Source organism: Heptranchias perlo, unplaced genomic scaffold, assembly GCF_035084215.1.
Source record: "Heptranchias perlo isolate sHepPer1 unplaced genomic scaffold, sHepPer1.hap1 HAP1_SCAFFOLD_60, whole genome shotgun sequence".
In the NCBI taxonomy this organism is placed as follows: Eukaryota; Metazoa; Chordata; class Chondrichthyes; order Hexanchiformes; family Hexanchidae; genus Heptranchias; species Heptranchias perlo.
Window position 1 is genome coordinate 4,989,751 of NW_027139623.1, and position 22,107 is coordinate 5,011,857.

The 22,107-nt window shown below is 45.3% G+C and overlaps 1 long non-coding RNA gene across 1 annotated transcript; it reads right to left on the bottom strand.

The window, feature by feature from the left end:
• Positions 1–10,521: 10,521 nt before the first annotated feature.
• LOC137316819 (uncharacterized) lies at positions 10,522–21,898 on the bottom strand. The gene is made up of 3 exons (XR_010961613.1): positions 21,701–21,898; positions 20,933–21,016; positions 10,522–11,348 (listed from the first exon to the last, which is right to left on the bottom strand). It is a non-coding gene; the product is annotated as an uncharacterized lncRNA (long non-coding RNA).
• Between the last annotated feature and the right edge of the window lie 209 nt (positions 21,899–22,107).

Consider the following 22,107-nt stretch of genomic DNA (forward strand, 5'->3'; position numbering starts at 1 on the left):
GCTCACTCCATGTTCCGGGACCAGTTTCTGATCCACTCCGCCTCTTACAAACAGCCCCCGGACTCCCCCTGACCTTCCCCCGGACTCAATGCCGATCTCTGAGCCCATCTGCGGACACGGTCCCGAAGCGATGAGCTGCTGTAACGAGGCTGCTCTTTGCTCCCTTCCCCCGGGGGCCGTGATCTCTCCATTCCCGGCTGTTTTAAACCATCTTCTTCCGCTCACTGAGGGAATGGCGCCCACAGGCCGAGCTGGGGGAGGGGAGCGCGCATGCGCTCTTCTGCTCACCAACAACCAGCGCTGGGGGCGGGGCTGAGTCACGCATGCGCAGATATCTGGTTTAATTCCCAATACAAAAATCGATGGAAACTTTCCCCAATTGGAATTTTTCCGAGTCTGAGCAAAGGAAGTGGGTCTGGGGGAAAGGTCAGAGGGAATGGGGTCCACAGGCAGTGCAGGAACAGGCACCAGAATGGGAAACAGATGGGATTCCACCAGTGCCTAACGCTGGAATCCAGACTGACTTTACAATCTCTAACTATTAAACTAGATGTTTCCATCCCTGCTGTTTCTCTCGGTATCTTTTGATGGAAAAGAGTGTTTCAGAGATAAAGTGGGCGGCTGTGAAATGAGCCAATGGATTCTGTTCATTCTTGGTCCCTTTACTGATAAAGAAACTTGTGACTCCGTAACTGGAGGCCGGATTCCTTGAACCAATCCTGGAGAAACATGGGAGGAAAGTGGGAGTCGGTGTATTTGCTGGGACCGTGCCGGATTAATATCTGACGGCTACAGTCCCAGTTTATTTCAATCGGAGTGAAACTCTCGGTCACTGAGAGAAATACAGAAGGGACCTGAGCTGCAAAATTGCAGATGGTACAACATGCAAGAGAGGGTTAAATGCGTGACACTGTCCCTGAGAGTGGGATTATTAATGTGTCTGTCTCAGAAATAATATCAGTGAGAGATGAGACTGCATCATCTGTCACTCCACCGTGGATTGGCAATTGGAATGGAGAATTTTCCAATTTGTTACTGGGTGAAAACGGGACATTGCAGGTCAGTTTCTCTCCCTCTTTTGTACAACATATGAAGGTGGAATACTGCTGCTGAGCGTGATACAGAGACACTGATGGGAAGCGTATGGCTGATACTCTGCCTGTCTGTATCTCTCCAGCGCTGTACACGAAGGTGGGATACTGTTTGCTGAGTGTGAAACGGACACACTGAGAGGAAGTGTGAGAATGATACTTTGTCTGTGTGCCTGTCTCTGTCTGTCTCTTTATCTGTCCGTCTGTATTTCTCTATCTCTAGCGCTGTACATGAAAGCGGGATAGTGTTATTGAGCGTAATATGAACACCCTGTTGGAAGGTAAAGACTGATTCTGTGCCTGTGAACAGACCTCCGGTGCTGTTGGTGAGACGGTCACTGTCCCTTCTATTATGTATGAGCCGGTCTGACGGTGCATTTATCAGTCTCCAGTCCAGTAAGGAAAGGTGGAGAGAAACAGCCTGTAACTGTCTGACACTATGAATGCCTATGAATGTTGAATTTATTCAGTAACTGGCCGTCTCTGGGTGTTGAGAATGGGACGGATAGGACACCAGTTACTGTTGTCTGTCAGTCAGTTTAGGAGGAGGGAGAGAAAGACAGAGAGACTGGAGGAGCCCAGAGCGGATAATTTGTATTATCGTCTCAACCAAACATATTGCTGAGTGTGAATAATATAATCATGTAAAACCAGATATGGATTATCACATCCACAGCTGTGATTGTCTCCTGCCCCTGAATCTGGGGACCAGACACTGTGAGGAGCGCCGGGCTCAGAGTGTTTAACAGTTACTGAGCTGGGAAACGACAACGAACCCCCGAGAATCTGCAGCACAGGCCGAGCGGGGAGGAAAGCCTGTCCCGGGAATTGTCAATCTGGCGAACAGTTTGTCCTGTGAATGTGAAGATGTGAACATTGTGTCAGAGAGAGTGTGTTAAAGGGGCGGGCGGGTTAGATTAATGTCACTGTGTTTGTGTGACCGGTCTCATCGCCGGATTTCCAAGTCTATTTTGAGTAAATTTTTTTAAAAATCCCTGTCAAAGTATCGCCCTCCTCCCCTGCCGAGCTCCGAAGTGGAAATTTAAGGTAAAGTTTCAGATCAATTCAAGATTTCAGCCGAAAAACGGAGATCATGTCAGCGATCGGGTGAGAGAGCGCGATCAGTGCAGCAATGAAACGGGTTTAAATCGAAACTGGTGCTTTTAATTCCGGTGAAAGTTTATCGACAGCAAACATCCCGGTGTTAGAGATGGGAAGGGGCTAGTCTGGGACTCTGGAGTGCCCGATTTGAATTGGAATCGGGGAGTTTAAGAGGAGAGAGAAACACAGAGAGGCTGGAGGGGCCGGGAGCTGACAGCAGGATGTCTCCGCCCCGTCCGCTCTGTGCCTTTAAGTTGCTCTGTGCCGCCGCCTCTCGTTTCATTTCTGACCCAGCTCTGACTGTCAGAGAGATTTTCGACAGAGTCCCGGACATGACAGACACTGCAGCCGCCGAAACGGCACCTCCTGCCGCCGCCGCCGCTCCACCCAAGGCTCCCAAGAAGAAGAAGGCGGTTCCCAGACCCAAGCCCACCGGTCCCCCGTTGGGAGAACAGATCGTTAAGATTGTGGCGGATTGCAAGGATCGCAAGGGGATATCCCTGGCCGCGATAAAGAAGGTTCTGGCGACCAAAGGCCTGGATGTGGAGAAGCTCCGGTCCCAGATCAAATTAAGTATCAAGAGAAATGTGGAAAAAGGCTCCCTGGTGTAGATCAAGGGCACGGGCGCCTCGGGCTCCTTCAGAGTCGCTAAGAAGGAAACCCAGGCAAAAGTGGGAAAGAAGGTGAAGAAACAAGTGACCAAGAAATCTCCCGGAAAGAAACCAGCGGCCAAAAAAACAGCCGTCAAGAAATTAACGGCCAAGAAACCAGCGGTCAAGAAATCGACCACGAAAAAGGCGGCGAAATCACCAATTAAGAAGAAAGCGGCGGCGAAGAAGCCCAAGACCCCCAAGACAGTGAAGGCGAAGGCGAAGAAGGTGGAAAAGCCGAAGCCCAAGCCGAAGTCAGCAAAGCCCAAGAAAGCAGCGGGCAAAAAGAAGTAAAAAATCAAGTGCAACTTTTGACCATCTGAACCCAACGGCTCTTCTCAGAGCCGCCCACGTCTCTCAGAAAAGAGCTGATCCCGGAATCAGATGATTCCTGTCCCGGGGCCGGGCTCAGATTTCAGATAGAAATCATTTCAAATAAACCCAGGATCCTGGTGACTCGCTGATATTCGCTATCCCCGCCCGACCCCCACTGTCTGAAATAAAATAGAGAGAATGGGATGTCCGGGCCGGGCCTCACTGGAACTGGCGTGTGTTCGGCTCCATTCCCAGTTCATTTTTTCTCACAGATTCAGGGCGAGAGTCCGTGACAGGGTAAAACTGGCGGAGATCCGCCGCTATCACAATTCAAACCCCAACACATGAGATTCTCCAAATCAGCTGGAATAAAGTGTTTGTAAACTGCTGAACCCGTCTGGGAGGGGATGTGTGGGGAGATCGAATCGGGTCTGGGACTGAAATGGAAGGAGGCGGGTTGACTTGTTATAGAAGGGACTGTATTTAGGCAGGAATATTACTGACTGTTAATTGTAACGGGGCTTATTTAAAAGCTTTGTTTTTCTGGGAATCCTTGAATATGAAGCCCGAGTCTGTCAGGGTTTGTGCGGAGCGCTGTGTTTCGGTTCTATTATCGATAAACGGTTTGAAATTGGCGGGTGGAGAAAGCTGGAGGTGGAGCTGGAATATCAGAGGCCGCTCTCCGCTCTGTCCGTCACTCTGACTGTCTCCTCCCCTCTCTGTCCTCTCACTCTGTCTCCTCCCCTCCCTGTTTAATATCTCACTTTGTCTCCTCCCCTCTCTGTTTAATATCTCACTCTGTCTCCTCCCCTCTCTGTTTAATATCTCACTCTGTCTCCTCCCCTCCCTGTGTCTGTTTCAGTCAGGTCGGGGCAGGCTGCATAAAAACGGAAGCAGCATAAGTTTGTTATTCATTCAGCAGCGATTTGAGTGAAGAATCATCATGTCTGGCAGAGGTAAAGGATGTGGAGATGCCGGTGATCGACTGGGGTTGACAATTGTAAACAATTTTACAACACCAAGTTATAGTCCAGCAATTTTATTTTAAATTCACAAGCTTTCGGAGGCTTCCTCCTTCGTCAAAATTGCTGGACTATAACTTGGTGTTGTAAAATTGTTTACAAGAGGTAAAGGAGGCAAAGGACTGGGCAAAGGCGGAGCAAAGCGGCACCGGAAAGTGCTTCGTGATAACATCCAGGGGATCACCAAACCAGCCATCCGCCGCCTGGCTCGCCGTGGCGGTGTCAAGCGGATCTCGGGTCTGATCTACGAGGAAACCCGCGGGGTGCTGAAGGTTTTCCTGGAGAATGTGATCAGGGAGGCGGTCACCTACACTGAACACGCCAAGCGCAAGACGGTCACTGCCATGGATGTGGTGTACGCTCTGAAACGGCAGGGCCGCACTCTCTATGGATTCGGCGGCTGAACAACTCGACCCTTTCAAACCGAACACAAAACAAAGGCTCTTCTAAGAGCCACCCACCGCCTCACAGAGGGAGCACTGACCTGGGAACGGGGAGAGGAAAGATCTTGGGATGGGGAAGCAGTTTCCGATATTTAATTATTATGGGGAGATTCCCCAACACTCGGTACAGGGAGATCAGAAACAACGGCCCGGGTTCTGGGCCATCCCGAGAGAAGGAGCGGAATTCCCGTTTCACGGTATAAATGAACAGGCGGTGAGACAGAGTCTTTCCCCAGACATTACATTCTCCGCTCAGAGTAAAATCCCTCCTCACTCCCTCTCCCGCTGTGTCCTCTCTGCTCGGTCTTTATTTCCTGCTCTCATTCAATTATCAGTTCGATGTGAAGTTTCTGTTTGAGGAGCGGTTCACCGGGCCGGAACTGGCGGGATTTTTGAAATTGAAGCTGGACTTTGTCCCGTTCCGGAAAGCAATGACCGGGGCTTTATTCCCGCCCTTTTACAGACAGGTCAGAGAATGAACCGGAATGTGAAACAGCCTGAGATTTGAGCTGAGGAGTAGGAAATAATTGAGATTATAAAGAGAGAGATTCTTAAATTGCTGGAGGGAAATGAGATTTTCTTGAAACTGTTATTTGATGCTCTGAAATTGGCGGGCTTTTTGAAATTGATGATTAATTTCAGCTCAGCCAATTGGGGCCCAATACCTCCCGCCGTTTCGGTCTGACTGTTGCAGCTCGGATCAAAACTGCGAATCACAGTCCCTCCCTGACAGGGTGTGGGACGTCAGCCAATCACAGGCCATGGGCGGAGCCCATAGACTCCATAAAAGGCGGACCCAGAGGTGACTCCGTATTAACAGTCTCTGTGTCTCAGGTTGTGTTGAGATCTGTTCAGAAAATGGCCAGGACCAAGCAGACGGCGCGCAAATCGACCGGCGGGAAAGCTCCTCGCAAACAGTTGGCTACCAAAGCGGCCAGGAAGAGCGCTCCAGCCACGGGCGGAGTGAAGAAGCCTCATCGCTACAGACCCGGCACTGTGGCTCTGAGGGAGATCCGGCGCTACCAGAAATCCACCGAGCTGCTGATCCGCAAACTGCCCTTCCAGCGCCTGGTGCGAGAGATCGCTCAGGACTTCAAGACAGACCTGCGCTTCCAGAGCTCGGCCGTCATGGCCCTGCAGGAGGCCAGCGAGGCTTACCTGGTGGGGCTGTTTGAGGACACCAACCTGTGCGCCATCCACGCCAAGCGAGTCACCATCATGCCCAAAGACATCCAGCTGGCCCGCCGCATCCGCGGGGAACGCGCCTAAACCCGACCCGGCTTCAGCACCAAGTGCAACAAAGGCTCTTTTCAGAGCCACCAAATCGGCGATGGAAAGAGCTGTGATCTCCTGGGTTGAAATGGCATGTCCTTGAGAAATTTGCTGAAATGTGTCAATGGTTGGGAGCTGATTTCAGACGGACAGGGACAGAATAAATACCTCACTCACATCCAAACACCAATTTCACACATTCTTTATTCAGTAATCGCTGACACAATAAACAACTGATCATTCAGCATCTGTTGTATACATCTGGGTAAAATAACAAACCGAGGCAGACTTGTCCGAGGATGGGACGGTAAATAATAACAAGCGTCCCTGGTATTTCTGCATCCCGCCCACCCAGTTAACAATTCTGACGGTTCTGGTATTTTGTCTCATTCACCAGACAAACTGCAAATTTCAATCTATTGGAGGTTGGCGACATCTGCGGTCCGGAAGCGAGTACTGCAACAGACCGATATGGATCATTTGTATTTAACAAGTTATTGTTAGTTTCGCGAATCGGAATCAAGTCCTTTGACAGACAGTGACCAGCCCTTTCATAAATACAGTGGGTGGCTCTGAAAAGAGCCTTTGGGTTATCAGATTAAATCTTGGTCGCTTTATTTGCTCTTGGAGCTCACAGTGCTGGTTTTCTTCGGCAGCAGTACGGCCTGGATATTAGGCAGCACCCCGCCCTGAGCGATGGTCACCCGTCCCAGCAGCTTGTTGAGCTCCTCGTCGTTGCGGATGGCCAGCTGCAGGTGTCTGGGGATGATGCGGGTCTTCTTGTTGTCCCGGGCCGCGTTGCCGGCCAGCTCGAGGATTTCAGCCGTCAGATACTCGAGCACAGCAGCCAGATAGACCGGGGCTCCGGCACCCACACGTTCAGCGTAGTTCCCCTTTCGCAGGTGCCTGTGAACACGGCCCACAGGGAACTGCAGTCCGGCCCGGGATGAGCGAGACTTGGCCTTGGCCCGAGCCTTACCGCCGGTTTTTCCTCTTCCAGACATTTCCACAATCTCACAAACACTTTCACAAAGAATGAAGAATGATTTCCGTATTTACCCTTCTTGTAGACTGAAAGGTCATCTGATTGGTTGTTCTTTAATACACCTCATTTGCCTATTTCATTAACCAATCAGATAGCTGGGAATCAGAAGAGGGCGGGATTTACCGGCCTCAACGGTCAGACCAGGAATTTGATGAATTTCAAAAAGCCCGCCAATTTCAGTGTAGTAAAGGACCGGATTTCGATCAATGTCGCCCTGAGCACAAGATTTTAAACCCGTTCTTTTTATCTTGTCTTATTCAGCGCTACCCGTCACCAATCGCTGGCGCTGTTTAAAACCTGCTTTAAATTATGTCTCATTCTAACATCGCTTTCAAACTGTATCGTTCGGGACTGAATCCCCATTCACAGCATTCCGTGAAGGGACACGTTTCAATTTAGTCTTTATAAAAGTGACACGTTATAGATTGGTCCCTTCTCACAGAGCCGGGAGTGTTTCTGTGAAAAGACGGACCCGGACGGAGCTCTCATTCTGACCCTATTCCGCTGTGTTACTGCAAGGGGTGGGTTTGCTGTTGATGTGAGGATTTTCACATCAGCTGGTAAACATTCGGAGATTGGATTCTTACAGTTAAATGAAACACGAAGGGAGTGGGAGAGGACAGAATAGTAACGCTTTAAGAGCGAAGCAAAGGGGAAGGAGCGGATCAGTGTATGGGTCAGGTATTTCAACGGGGCAGTTACAGTATCACTTCATTATAAGACTGGAATAATATTACAGTATTAAAACAATCCTAAGTAAATATATAGGAAATGCAGCTCCTTCAGAGAGGTTGTGGGCGGCTCTTAAAAGAGCCGTTGTTTTTTTTCAGTTCATTGTCGAGTTTCACTTGGAGCTGGTGTACTTGGTCACCGCCTTTGTCCCTTCCGACACGGCGTGCTTGGCCAGTTCTCCGGGCAGCAGCAGGCGCACGGCGGTCTGGATCTCCCGGGAGCTGATGGTCGCCCGCTTGTTGTAATGAGCCAGGCGGGAAGCCTCACCCGCGATGCGCTCGAAAATATCGTTCACAAAGGAGTTCATGATGCTCATGGCCTTGGAGGAGATGCCGGTGTCGGGGTGAACCTGCTTCATCACTTTGTAGACGTAGATGGAGTAACTCTCCTTCCTCGACTTTCTCCGCTTCTTGCCGCCCTTGGCTGGTGCTTTACTCAAGGTTTTCTTGGCGCCCTTCTTGGGAGCTGCTTTCTTGTCCTCAGGCATTTTCAAACTCAATTTCAGACCCAGAAATGACCCAAATCCGCTCCGAGCTCGGATTAAATAGGCAGCCCCACAGCCCTGTGGTAATGATTGTAAACAATTTTACAACACCAAGTTATAGTCCAGCAATTTTATTTTAAATTCACCTGAGGAAGGAGGAAGTCTCCGAAAGCTTGTGAATTTAAAATAAAATTGCTGGACTATAACTTGGTGTTGTAAAATTGTTCACAATTGTCAACCCCAGTCCATCACCGGCATCTCCACACTATGGTAATGAGGGATGGGGGAAGGCAATGATTGTGATTGGGTCATTGGGAGTGATGCAACGTCACCTTTTCCTTTCACTCTCTGATTGGTTTCTTCAGATATCCAATCAGATTCAGTACGTGCCACCATTCACAAACACGCTGACACTGCACATTGTCCGGTTTCAGCAATTTGTTCCGAACTGTTGCAGTTCTGCTTCCGGCCAGTAGATGTCCCCAAACCCCGGGTCATTGAAGTTTACAGATGAGAGAGGGACAGAAGATAAACTCATTCTTCACATTATATTGTACGGGTGGGGTTTAGAAAAACTGGGATTGGAGACGAGCTGCAAGTACATTTTGTTAGACCAAACGTTAGTTGTAATGCTGTGTTAAATTCTTGTAATTAGTTTAGGGGGTATTGTCTTTACTGAGGAAGACTGGGACAAAATATAAGACTTTAATAAGCTTGCTCAAAGGCGGTGTAAATGGCCATTTAATTTCCATATAGAAAGGTGTGAGGTGGTGCATTTTGCTGGGGGAATAAGGAGGCCACATACTGCTTGGAAAATAAGAGTCTAAATGTGGTGGAAGAGCAAAGGGATTGAGGGATACAGATTGACAAATCATTAAAAGTAGCAACACAGGTTGATAAGGCCACAGAAAGCAAACACAGCACTGGGGTTTATTTCCAGTGGAATAGAATTGAAAAGCAAATAAGTTATGTTGAACTGTAATTTAAACTGTCAAACCTTCTGTCAAACTCTTTATTATATTTTCGGTTTCTTAATTTTTTCTGCTGCATCAATGAGGAAAGAATTCCATGATCATTCCTACCACCTACCTTTAGTTAACTGGTCTATAGTTCCCTGGACTTGTTCTATCTCCTGTTTTAAAATATAAGAATCACATTAACTGTCATCTAGTCCTCTGGCACTATTCCTTTTTGTGATGATTTTTTCTATATATGTAACAATGCCTCTGCTATCTCTTCCTTTGCTTCATTTAATATGTGCGCGTGCAATCCATCTGGACCAGGAGTTTAACCACCCTTTCTAACTTAAATGTCTTGATATCTTTATTGACCTATTCCTCTAATATCATGTTCACCCTGTTAATCTCCCGGGTAAATACTAAGGCAAAGTAATAATTCAATATTTCTGGCGTTTTGCTGACGTTACCTGTCAGTTTATCTTGAGCGGAGGGAGCGTCCGATAACAGGCGGGATTTCAGAGCGCTGAGAGGAGCCGAGCGGAGCTGCGACCGAGTTCGAAGTGACGTCAGAAATCAGATCGGGACGCGACACAGGGGAGGCACCTGATTGGTGAGTAGGTTCAGGTGAGTATTTCTCCTTATCTACAGTAACTGAAGTAAAAGGAAAGGGAAGGTCTGCTGGTCTTTTTGGAAGTAGCGTTTATTTTTTAGTGAATCAAGGTCCCTAGTGTAGTTAACATTCTCTAAATTGAGAACAATTTAAAGGAGTAAACTCCTTAAAGGAAGTGGTAAGTAGTTTTTCTTTCCTTTTTTTTTCTCTTGACATTGTAGTTGTTCTTAAGCTAATTTAAGGGTTAAGTCATGGCAGGAGATCCCAGCGCCGTGTCATGTTCCTCTTGTGGGATGTGGGAATTCAGGGCTCCTTCCTGTATCCCTGATTCCTTCACCTGCGGGAAGTGTGTCCAGCTGCAGCTATTGTTTGACCGCTTGACGGCTCTGGAGCTGCGGATGGACTCACTTTGGAGCATCCGCGATGCTGAGAAAGTCGTGGATAGCACGTTCAGTGAGTTGGTCACACCGCAGATAAAAATTACTGAGGGAGATAGTGAATGGGTGACCAACAGACAGAGGAAGAGTAGGAAGGCAGTGCAGGGGTCCCCTGCGGTCATCTCCCTCCAAAACAGGTATACCGTTTTGGATACTGTTGGCGGAGATGGCTCACCAGGGGAAGGTGGCAGTGGCCAGGTTCATGGCACCGTGGCTGGCTCTGCTGCACAGGAGGGCAGGAAAAAGAGTGGCAGAGCTATAGTGATAGGGGACTCGATTGTAAGGGGAATAGACAGGCGTTTCTGCGGACGCAACCGAGACTCCAGGATGGTATGTTGCCTCCCTGGTGCAAGGGTCAAGGATGTCTCGGAGCGGCTGCAGGACATTCTGGAGGGGGAGGGTGAACAGCCAGTTGTCGTGGTGCATATAGGCACCAACGATATAGGTAAAAAACGGGATGAGGTCCTACAAGCTGAATTTAGGGAGTTAGGAGTTAAACTAAAGAGTAGGACCTCAAAGGTAGTAATCTCAGGATTGCTACCAGTGCCACGGGTTAGTCAGAGTAGGAATGAAAGGATAGCTAAGATGAATACGTGGCTTGAGAGATGGTGCAAGCTGGAGGGATTCAAATTCCTGGGCCATTGGAACCGGTTCTGGGGGAGGTGGGACCAGTACAAATTGGACGGTCTTCATCTGGGCAGGACTGGAACCAATGTCCTAGGGGGAGTGTTTGCCAGTGCTGTTGGGGAGGGTTTAAACTAATGTGGCAGGGGGATGGGAACCGATGCAGGAAGTCAGTGGGAAATAAAGTGGTGACAGAAACAAAAGGCAGTAAGGGAGAGTGTACAGAACATGACCGGACAGATGGTCTGAGAAAGCAGGGCAAAGACCAAGGGAAGTCTAGATTAAACTGCATTTATTTCAATGCAAGAAGTCTGATGGGCAAGGCAGATGAACTCAGGGCATGGATGGGTACATGGGACTGGGATGTTATAGCTATTACTGAAACATGGCTAAGGGAGGGGCAGGACTGGCAGCTCAATGTTCCAGGGTACAGATGCTATAGGAAAGATAGAGCAGGAGGTAAGAGAGGAGGGGGAGTTGCGTTCTTGATTAGGGAGAACATCACGGCAGTAGTGAGAGGGGATATATCCGAGGGTTCGCCCACTGAGTCCATATGGGTAGAACTGAAAAATAAGAAGGGAGAGATCACTTTGATAGGATTGTACTACAGACCCCCAAATAGTCAACGGGAAATTGAGGAGCAAATATGTAAGGAGATTACAGACAGCTGCAAGAAAAATAGGGTGGTAATAGTAGGGGACTTTAACTTTCCCAACATTGACTGGGACAGCCATAGCATTAGGGGCTTGGATGGAGAGAAATTTGTTGAGTGTATTCAGGAGGAATTTCTCATTCAGTATGTGGATGGCCCGACTAGAGAGGGGGCAAAACTTGACCTCCTCTTGGGAAATAAGGAAGGGCAGGTGACAGAAGTGTTAGTGAGGGATCACTTTGGGACCAGTGATCATAATTCCATTAGTTTTAAGATAGCTATGGAGAAGGATAGGTCTGGCCCAAAAGTTAAAATTCTAAATTGGGGAAAGGCCAATTTTGATGGTATTAGACAGGAACTTTCAGAAGTTGATTGGGAGAGTCTGTTGGCAGGCAAAGGGACGTCTGGTAAGTGGGAGGCTTTCAAAAGTGTGTTAACCAGGGTTCAGGGTAAGCACATTCCTTATAAAGTGAAGGGCAAGGCTGGTAGAAGTAGGGAACCTTGGATGACTCGGGAGATTGAGGCACTAGTCAAAAAGAAGAAGGAGGTATATGACATGCATAGGCAGCTGGGATCAAGTGGATCCCTTGAAGAGTATAGAGATTGCCGGAGTAGAGTTAAGAGAGAAATCAGGAGGGCAAAAAGGGGATATGAGATTGCTTTGGCAGATCAGGCAAAGGTGAATCCAAAGAGCTTCTACAAATACATAAAGGGCAAAAGGGTAACTAGGGAGAGAGTAGGGCCTCTTAAGGATCAACAAGGTCATCTATGTGCGGAACCACAAGAGATGGGTGAGATCCTGAATGAATATTTCACATCGGTATTTACGGTTGAGAAAGGCATGGATGTTAGGGAACTTGGGGAAATAAATAGTGATGTCTTGAGGAGTGTACATATTACAGAGAGGGAGGTGCTGGAAGTCTTAACGCGCATCAAGGTAGATAAATCTCCGGGACCTGATGAAATGTATCCCAGGACGTTATGGGAGGTTAGGGAGGAAATTGCGGGTCCCCTAGCAGAGATATTTGAATCATCCACCGCTACAGGTGAGGTGCCTGAAGATTGGAGGGCAGCAAATGTTGTGCCTTTGTTTAAGAAGGGCGGCAGGGAAAAGCCTGGGAACTACAGACCAGTGAGCCTGACATCTGTAGTGGGTAAGTTGTTAGAGGGTATTCTGAGGGACAGAATCTACAGGCATTTGGAGAGGCAGGGACTAATTAGGAACAGTCAGCATGGTTTTGTGAGAGGAAAATCATGTCTCACGAATTTGATTGAGTTTTTTGAAGGGGTAACCAAGAAGATAGATGAGGGCTGTGCAGTAGACGTGGTCTACATGGACTTCAGCAAAGCATTTGACAAGGTACCGCATGGTAGGTTGTTACATAAGGTTAAATCTCATGGGATCCAAGGTGAGGTAGCCAATTGGATACAAAATTGGCTTGACGACAGAAGACAGAGGGTGGTTGTCGAGGGTTGTTTTTCAAACTGGATGCCTGTGTCCAGCGGTGTGCCTCAGGGATCGGTGCTGGGTCCGCTGTTATTTGTTATTTATATTAATGATTTGGATGAGAATTTAGGAGGCATGGTTAGTAAGTTTGCAGATGACACCATGATTGGTGGCATTGTGGACAGTGAAGAAGGTTATCTAGGATTGCAACGGGATCTTGATAAATTGGGCCAGTGGGCCGATGAATGGCAGATGGAGTTTAATTTAGATAAATGTGAGGTGATGCATTTTGGTAGATCGAATCGGGCCAGGACCTACTCCGTTAATGGTAGGGCGTTGGGGAGAGTTATAGAACAAAGAGATCTAGGAGTACAGATTCATAGCTCCTTGAAAGTGGAGTCACAGGTGGATAGGGTGGTGAAGAAGGCATTCAGCATGCTTGGTTTCATTGGTCAGAACATTGAATGCAGGAGTTGGGATGTCTTGTTGAAGTTGTACAGGGCATTGGTGAGGCCACACTTGGAGTACTGTGTACAGTTCTGGTCACCCTATTATAGAAAGGATATTATTAAACTAGAAAGAGTGCAGAAAAGATTTACTAGGATGCTACCGGGACTTGATGGTTTGACTTACAGGGAGAGGTTAGACAGACTGGGACTTTATTCCCTGGAGAGTAGGAGGTTAAGGGGTGATCTTATAGAAGTCTATAAAATAATGAGGGGCACAGATAAGGTCGATAGTCAAAATCTTTTCCCAAAGGTAGGGGAGTCTATAACGAGGGGGCACAGATTTAAGGTGAGAGGGGAGAGATACAAAAGGATCCAGAGGGGCAATTTTTTCACTCAAAGGGTGGTGAGTGTCTGGAACGAGCTGCCAGAGGCAGTAGTAGAGGCGGGTACAATTTTGTCTTTTAAAAAGCATTTGGACAGTTACATGGGGAAGATGGGTATCGAGGGATATGGGCCAAGTGCAGGCAATTGGGACTAGCGTAGTGGTATAAACTGGGCGACATGGACATGTTGGGCCGAAGGGCCTGTTTCCATGTTGTAACTTCTATGATTCTATGATTCTATGATTCTATCCCTTAGTGGCCCTCAAGATATTCTGATTTTCCTTTTGTTATTTTTGTGTCTGTGGAATAATTTACTATTTCTTTTGATATTCCTTGATAATTTGATTTCGTAATTCCTGTTTGCTTCCCTAATTGTTTTTGTGACTTCTTCCTAACCTCTTCCTATTCGCTTTTGTCATCCTCTTATTTAATATCTATAAATGAGAAATTCCACCAGCTTGTTGTGTCTGTTCAGGGGCTGATGTTTGGGAAATATTTATTGTCTATGATTAAAGTGCCAGAAACCCAAAGGGAGCAATTCAGTCCCAAACTCCACAGAAACACTCGATTTCTCCCTCCGAGTGAACTTAGGCGCTATAATGGTGAGTATTGCTGCCTTCCAAGCAGTTAATTCCAACAGGTTTGAATCCCAGTTCGCTGAATTCAGAAACACTAAGACTGGAACCGAATTTGATGATGTTCAGAGGGATAGTGTTTCCAAAACACAAACGGGTCTAATTTATATAAAAAATACTTTTAAAATTCATTTATTTCCCCCATAACGTTGAATTTAACTCTGATCCTTTGTATTATTATTTGCCCTGATCTGTACAGTGAATACGGGACACAATTGCCCGGATTCAGTAAAATTAATTGATTTTCTGAAGTCTTTCCCTCTGCTGATTCCCGTTCCTTACTTAAATTATGTCGGATTAACCTTTCTGATCTATAGAAGGGTCATAGTCCTGAACCGTTAACCCGAGCTTCCCTTCTCCACAGATGCTGCCGGACCTGCTGAGTCTTTCCAGCATTTTCGGGTTTAATTTTTTCTATATTTTATCCCTTTCACTTTTGACGGTCGCCATTGAAACTTCCAGATTAGCGCTCAGTTTTTATTTGTGTTTCAGTTCGGTTTATTTGAATTAATATAAATCCTGTCCTGAGAAATCAGACAGAAATATTGCGCAATGTAGAGTGAAATATAATGGGGCAACTTTCGAATGAGCTAAACAGAAACTTTATTATGAATTAATTGTCTAATTTTTCACTGAAAAAATGAGAAGAAACGAGAGTAGAAGTTACAGAGAGAAACTATTTCCTCACATTACACATTGTCCTGAATCTGGAACAACGACAGATAATGTGAATTTGTTCCACTCTGTTACAGTTCTCACTTATGGCCAGTAGATGTCAGACTGTATGTGAGTGTGGGATTAATTCTCTGTCCGTCAGTCTCTGGTACTGATATGGAGATGCCGGTGATGGACTGGGGTTGACAAATGTAAGGAATCTTACAACACCAGGTTTTATTTGAATATCACCAGCTTTCGGAGGCTTTCTCCTTCGTCAGGTGAAGTCAGGTGACAAAGGATAAAGCCTCCGAAATCTTGTGATTTTCAAATAAAACTGTTGGACTATAACCTGGTGTTGTAAGATTCCTTACATTAGTCTCTGGTACTGTATGTGAGTGTGATATTCATTCTGTATCCGTCATTCTCCAGTACAGCCTGTGAGTGTGGGATTCATTCTGTAACTCAGTCTCTGGGCAAAGTGCTAGCTTGGATTCGTTCTGTATTCTTATTTCAGGTTACAGTATGGTGCTTGAATCTGTATCTTTAATTCATTCATGTATGTAAATCTTCCGTCTAGCATTAATTTGTAAATATGTATACACTTATGGATTTATTTTAATCAAATAACGTGTGTAATTTTTTTTTAGGATTACATCTTAATCTCTGAAGATAATGTAGCTTCAATCTTTTACTCTGAAATTATTGGACTGGTATTTATTGTGTAGCTCAGTTTGGGCTAATGGAATTGATATTGTACCTTTCAGTCTGACACTATGAGATTTTTGGACTGGTATGTAATGTGTGGTTCATTCTGTACTAATGGAATTGGCACTCTAACTTTCAGTCAGACACTGCGAGAGATTTTTGGACTAGTTTGTAATGTGTAGCTTGGTCTACACTAATAGGATTCATACTGTATATTTTAGTATGATAATGTATGAGAATTTTGGACGGTATATAATATGTAGCTCAGTCTGCACTAATGGAATTCATACTGTACCTTTCAGTCTGATACTGTGTAATATATTTAGACTAGTTTGTAAGGTGTAGTTCAGTCTGCACTAATGGAATTGATACTGTATCTTTCAATTTGACACTGAATGTGACATTCGGACTGGTATCTAATGTATACCTCAGTCCACACTAATGAAATTGATACTGTATCTTCCAGTCTGATACTGTGTGAGATTTTTGTACTGGTATGTAACATGTCGGTCAGTCTGTACTCATCAAATCAATACTATATCTTTCAGTATGATACTGTACGTGATTTGTGGACTGATATCTAATGTGAACCTCTGTCTGCAGTAAAGGAATTGATACTGTGCCTTTCAGTTTGACACAATGTGATTTTTGGACAGGTAACGAATGTGTACCTCAGTCTGCACTAATGGGATTGATACTGTGTCTTTCAACCTGACACTGAGAATTTTGGACTGGTATGTAATGTGTTGCTCAGTCTGCAGTAAAGGAATTGAAACTGTACATTTCATTCTGACACTATGAGATTTTTGGACATATATGTGAGTCAAATATGAGTAACATCTGAACTGGTATCTAATTTGTATCTCAGTGTACACTGTTGGCATGAATACTGCATTTTTAAACTCATAATGTGCGTATGAGTTGTGGGCTGGTATTTAATTTGAATCTTGGGGTACACAATTGTGATTCATTCTGTATCTATCAATCGGTACCATGTGTCAGTTCTATCTGGTAGTTAATTTGTAGCTAAGGCTGATCTAATGTGAGATTGACACAGTGTCTTTCAATCTGATACTGGGTGTGATTTTGACTGGGAATTATTTATCTGCCGGTCAGCGATACTGAGTCGTTGTGAAATGGGAATTATGTCTTTCTCTCCTGCTCTGTTTGACTGTTGGATTGGGATCAGTGTGGGACTGACTATTTCTGCTGTCTGAGACTGTGGGACTGATGACCTGTCTGTGTCTCTGTGCTCTGTGAGTGATAATGTACATACTGTGTGTGAGAAGGAGCTGGCTGCACTGTTCCTTGTGCCTCGAGTGGAGTAAACATCACACTGATTCTGGGTCCTTCAAGGATTTTACTGTAGGAAGAAAAATTATCTCTTGCAACTCAAGAACAGGTGAGGTAGAAAATACAAAAGTGATCAATTGAATCTCTCTGTTAATAATCATTGTAATAACCACAAATGAAAACCAGTGATACAAACAGTGTCAGTGTCTGACTCCACTGCAGTACTGCAGCACTCAGCTTCTGCACACCAGGTGTGTTGGGCTGTTTTACAACAATTTAGTGACATCCAGACACAACCCAAGCCCTGCACTGGTCCATGAATGGGACTACCCGATGGGGCAGGGACCTTTGTACAGGTCAGGTTTCTGATCCCCTCTCCCATGGGACTATCCGTTCAATCTGGTATGTAATGTACAGATCAGGCGGTGCTAATAGAATTGAAACTGTGTCTTCCACTCTGATCATTTATGAGGTTTTTGGACTGGTATATAATGTGCAGCTCAGTCTGTACCAATGCTATTGATAATGTTTATTTCAGTATAACACTGAGTATTTACCAATATAACTAATATGTAGCTCAGTCTGCACGAATGGAATTTATACTGTATCTTTCAATCTGACACTATGAGATCTTTGGACTGGTCTGTAAAGTGTAACTCAGTCTGCAGTAATGTGAGTGTGGGATTCATTCTGTATCTGTCAGTCTCTGGTACTGTGTGTGAGTGTGGGATTCATTCTGTATCTGTCAGTCTCTGGTGCTGTGTGTGAGTGTGGGATTCATTTTGTATCTGTCAGTCTCTGGTGCTGTGAGTGAGTGTGGGATTCATTCGGTATCTGTCAGTCTCTGGTACTGTGTGTGAGTGTGGGATTCATTCGGTATCTGTCAGTCTCTGGTACTGTGTGTGAGTGTGGGGTTCATTCTATATCTGTCAGTCTCTGGTACTGTGTGTGAGTGTGGGATTCATTCTGTATCTGTCAGTCTCTGGTGCTGTATGAGTGTGGGATTAATTCCGTATCTGTCAGTCTCTGGTGCTGTGTGTGAGTGTGGGATTCGTTCTGTATCTGTCAGTCTCTGGTACTCTGTGTGAGTATGGGATTCATTTTGTGTCTGTCAGTCTCTGGTACTCTGTGTGAGTGTGGGATTCATTCTGTATCTGTCATTCTCTGGTACTGTGTGTGAGTGTGGGATTCATTCTGTATTTGTCAGTCTCTGGTACTGTGTGTGAGTGTGGGATTCATTCTGTATTTGTCAGTCTCTGGAACTGTATCTGGGTGTGAGATTTAATGTATTCCTGTCAGTCTCTGGCTCTGTTTGTGAATTTGGGATTCATTCTGTATCTGTCAGTCTCTGGCTCTGTTTGTGAGTGAGACATTCATTCTCTATCAATCAATTTCTGATGCTGTGTTTGAGTGATATAAATTATGTATCTGTCAGTCTGTGCTGCAGTGTGTGAGTGTGGGATTCATTCTGAATCTGTCAGTCGCTGGTACATTGTATGAGTTTGAGATTCATTCCATATGCCAGTCTCTGGCAGTCTATCGGAGTGTGAGATTCATTCTTTATCTGTATCTAATTTGTATCTCCATTTAGAGTATGGCATTCAAAACTGTATCTTTAATACCTTAATGTATGAATAATTTGTCCCAGTCTTTAATTGGTAGATAATGATCTATTTTAAAATGTAATGCTCTCGGTTATAATCTGATAATGTGGGCACTTTCTGGACTACTATTAAATCTGTATCGATGGGAACACAATTGTGAATTTGTGCATCTTCCACACTGATAGGGTGACATTTTTGAACTTTTATATAATGTGTAGCTCAGTCTGCATGAATAGAATACTATATATTTCAGTTTGAATCTGCATCAGTTTTTTTGTAGTGGTTTCTAATGTGTAGCTCAGTCTGCACTAATGGAATTGATACTGTATCTTTCAATTTGACACAATGAGATTTTTGGACTGGTACGTAATGTGTAACTAAGCCAGCATTGATGGAATTGATACTGTATCTTTCAATCTGCGATTGTGAGATTTTTGCTCTGGTACGTAATGTGAAATTCAGCCTGCACCAATGTAGGTGACTGTCAGATTCAGTTTGTATCTCTCAGTCTCTGGTACTGCCTGTGAGTGTGGGATTCATGCTGTATCTGTCACTCTCTGGTACTCTATTTGACTGTGGGATTCATTCTGTATATACATTCTCCAGTACTGTGTTTGGGTGTTCAATTTTTTCCATATATGCAGTTTCTCATATTGTACGTTAGTATGGGATTCATTCTGTATCTGTCAGTCTCAGCTACTGTGTGGAAGTGTGGGATTCATTCTGTATCTGTCAGTCTCAGGAACTGTATGTTAGTGTGGGATTCATTCTGTATCTGTCAGTCTCTGGTGCTGTGTGAGTATGGGATTCATTCTGCATCTCAGTCTGTGGTGCTGTGTGTGAGTGTGTGATTCATTATGTATCTGCCAGTCTTTGGTGCTGTGTGTGAGTGTGGGATTCATTCTGTATCTGTCAGTCTCAGGTACTGTGTGTGAGTGTGGGATTCATTCTGTATCTGTCAGTCTCTGGTACTCTGTGTGAGTGTGGGATTCATTCTGTATCTGTCAGTCTCTGGTGCTGTGTGTGAGTGTGGGATTCATTCTGTATCTGTCAGTCTCTGGTACTCTGTGTGAGTGTGGGTTTCATTCTGTCTCTGTCAGTCTCTGGTGCTGTGTGTGAGTATGCGATTCATACTTTACCTCTCAGTCTCTAGTGCTTTATGAGAGTGTGGGATGAACTCGGTATCTGTCAGTCCTTGGTACTGTATGCCTGTGTGGGATTCATTCTGTATCTGTCAACTCTGGTACCATACTTGAGTGTGGGATTCACTTTGTGTCTGGCAACCTCTAGTACTGTATGTGAGTTTGGGATTCCTTCTGCATCTTTCAGTCTCTGGTACAGTATGGTGAGTGTGGGATTCATTCTGGGTCTGTGTGTCTCTGTACGGTATCTGAGTGTGAGATTCATTCTGTGTCGGAATATAATTATTCTCTCAGATTACGTTATGGCGTTCAATACTGTAGCTTTAATATCTTAATGTTTGAATAGTTTTTCTCATTATTTAATTGATAAATATGGATACACTTTTGATTTGAGGCTGGAGGATTTAATCAGATAATTTACGTGCTTTTTGGACTAGAATTAAATCTGTATTTCTGTGAATACTATTGTGAAAGATAACCTATCTTTCAAACTGATATTGTGACATTTTTGAATTGGCATGTAATGTGCATATCAGTCTGCACTAAAGGAATTAATACATCATATTCAAATGTTATTTTACAAGATTTTTGTCTCGTGTGTAATGTCTATCTCAGTCTGGACTAATATAATTGATACTGTATCTTTAAATCTCATACTAAGAGTGTATTATAAACTGGTATCTAATTTGTTTCTCAGGTTACACTGTCACAGCATTTCTCAATCTGATACTGTATATGAGTTTTGGACTTGCAATTTTATTCGAATGGTACACTATTCGAAAGTATACAGCATGTATTAAACTCATGTATGTGTGAGAGTTCTGGGCTGGTATTCAATTGGAAACTCAGGGTACATTGTTGGGATTCATTTTGCACCTTTCAATCGGGTACCATGTGTGATTTCTATCTGGTATTTAATTCACGGCTAATGTTGCCCTTTTGTGAAATTGACAACCTGAGAGTGTGATTTTGGACTGGGATTTTTGTATCCACCTGTCAGCGGGACTGAGTTCGGGGGAAATGGAACAGTGTCTGCCTCACCTGCTCTGTTTGACTGTTGGATTGAAAATGTGCCTCTGGAACTTGGGATCAGTGTGGGACTGACTACTTCTGCTGTCTGAGACTGTGGAACTGATGACCTGTCTGTGTCTCTGTGCTCTGTGTGTGATAATGTACTTACTGTGTGTGAGGAGCTGGCTGCACTGTTCCTTGTGCCTCAGGTGGAGGAAACATCACACTGATTCTGGCATCTTCAAGGGTTTGCCTGCAAAAAGAAAATTATCTCTTGTTACTCAAGAACAGGTGAGGTAGAAAATACAAAAGTGATCAGTTTAATATCTATTAATAATTATTTTGAATATCCACAAATGCAAACCAGCAATACAAACAGTGTCAGTGTCTGACTCCACTGCAGTACTGAGCTTCTGCATACCAGATGTGTTGGACTGTTTCACAACAATTTAATGACATTCAGACACAACACAACCCCTGCACTGATCCATGAATGGGACTACCCGATGGGGCAGGGACCTTTGTTCAGGTCAGGTTTATAATCCCCTCTCCCAGGGGACTAATCGTTGATCCAAAAGAAAACAGAAGCTATTTAAAATGTATCCTTCACAATTCTCGCCTGGTGCCTGCAATAGATGCTCTTTGTAGAACTCCCCACATCCTTACTGTCCGCCTCTGTTTCCACTCTTCACTGTCCAAAAACAACAAACAGGGTGAGACTGGAAATAAACCAGGAACATTCACTACTGGTTTGGGGAGAGAAAGCAGCAATGATTTTAAATAGCAGGTTCTTCCCATTCTGTCTCCCTTACCCTGGACACACCCTCGACACACACAGCCCGAGAATGACCTCTCCCTTCCCCCGCTCACTCCATGTTCCGGGACCAGTTCCTGATCCACTCCGCCTCTTACAAACAGCCCCCGGACTCCCCCTGACCTTCCCCCGGACTCAATGCCGATCTCTGAGCCCATCTGCGGACACGGTCCCGAAGCGATGAGCTGCTGTAACGAGGCTGCTCTTTGCTCCCTTCCCCCGGGGGCCGTGATCTCTCCATTCCCGGCTGTTTTAAACCATCTTCTTCCGCTCACTGAGGGAATGGCGCCCACAGGCCGAGCTGGGGGAGGGCAGCGCGCATGCGCTCTTCTGCTCACCAACATCCAGCGCTGGGGGCGGGGCTGAGTCACGCATGCGCAGATATCTGGTTTAATTCCCAATACAAAAATCGATGGAAACTTTCCCCAATTGGAATTTTTCAGAGTCTGAGCAAAGGAAGTGGGTCTGGGGGAAAGGTCAGAGGGAATGGGGTCCACAGGCAGTGCAGGAACAGGCACCAGAATGGAAAA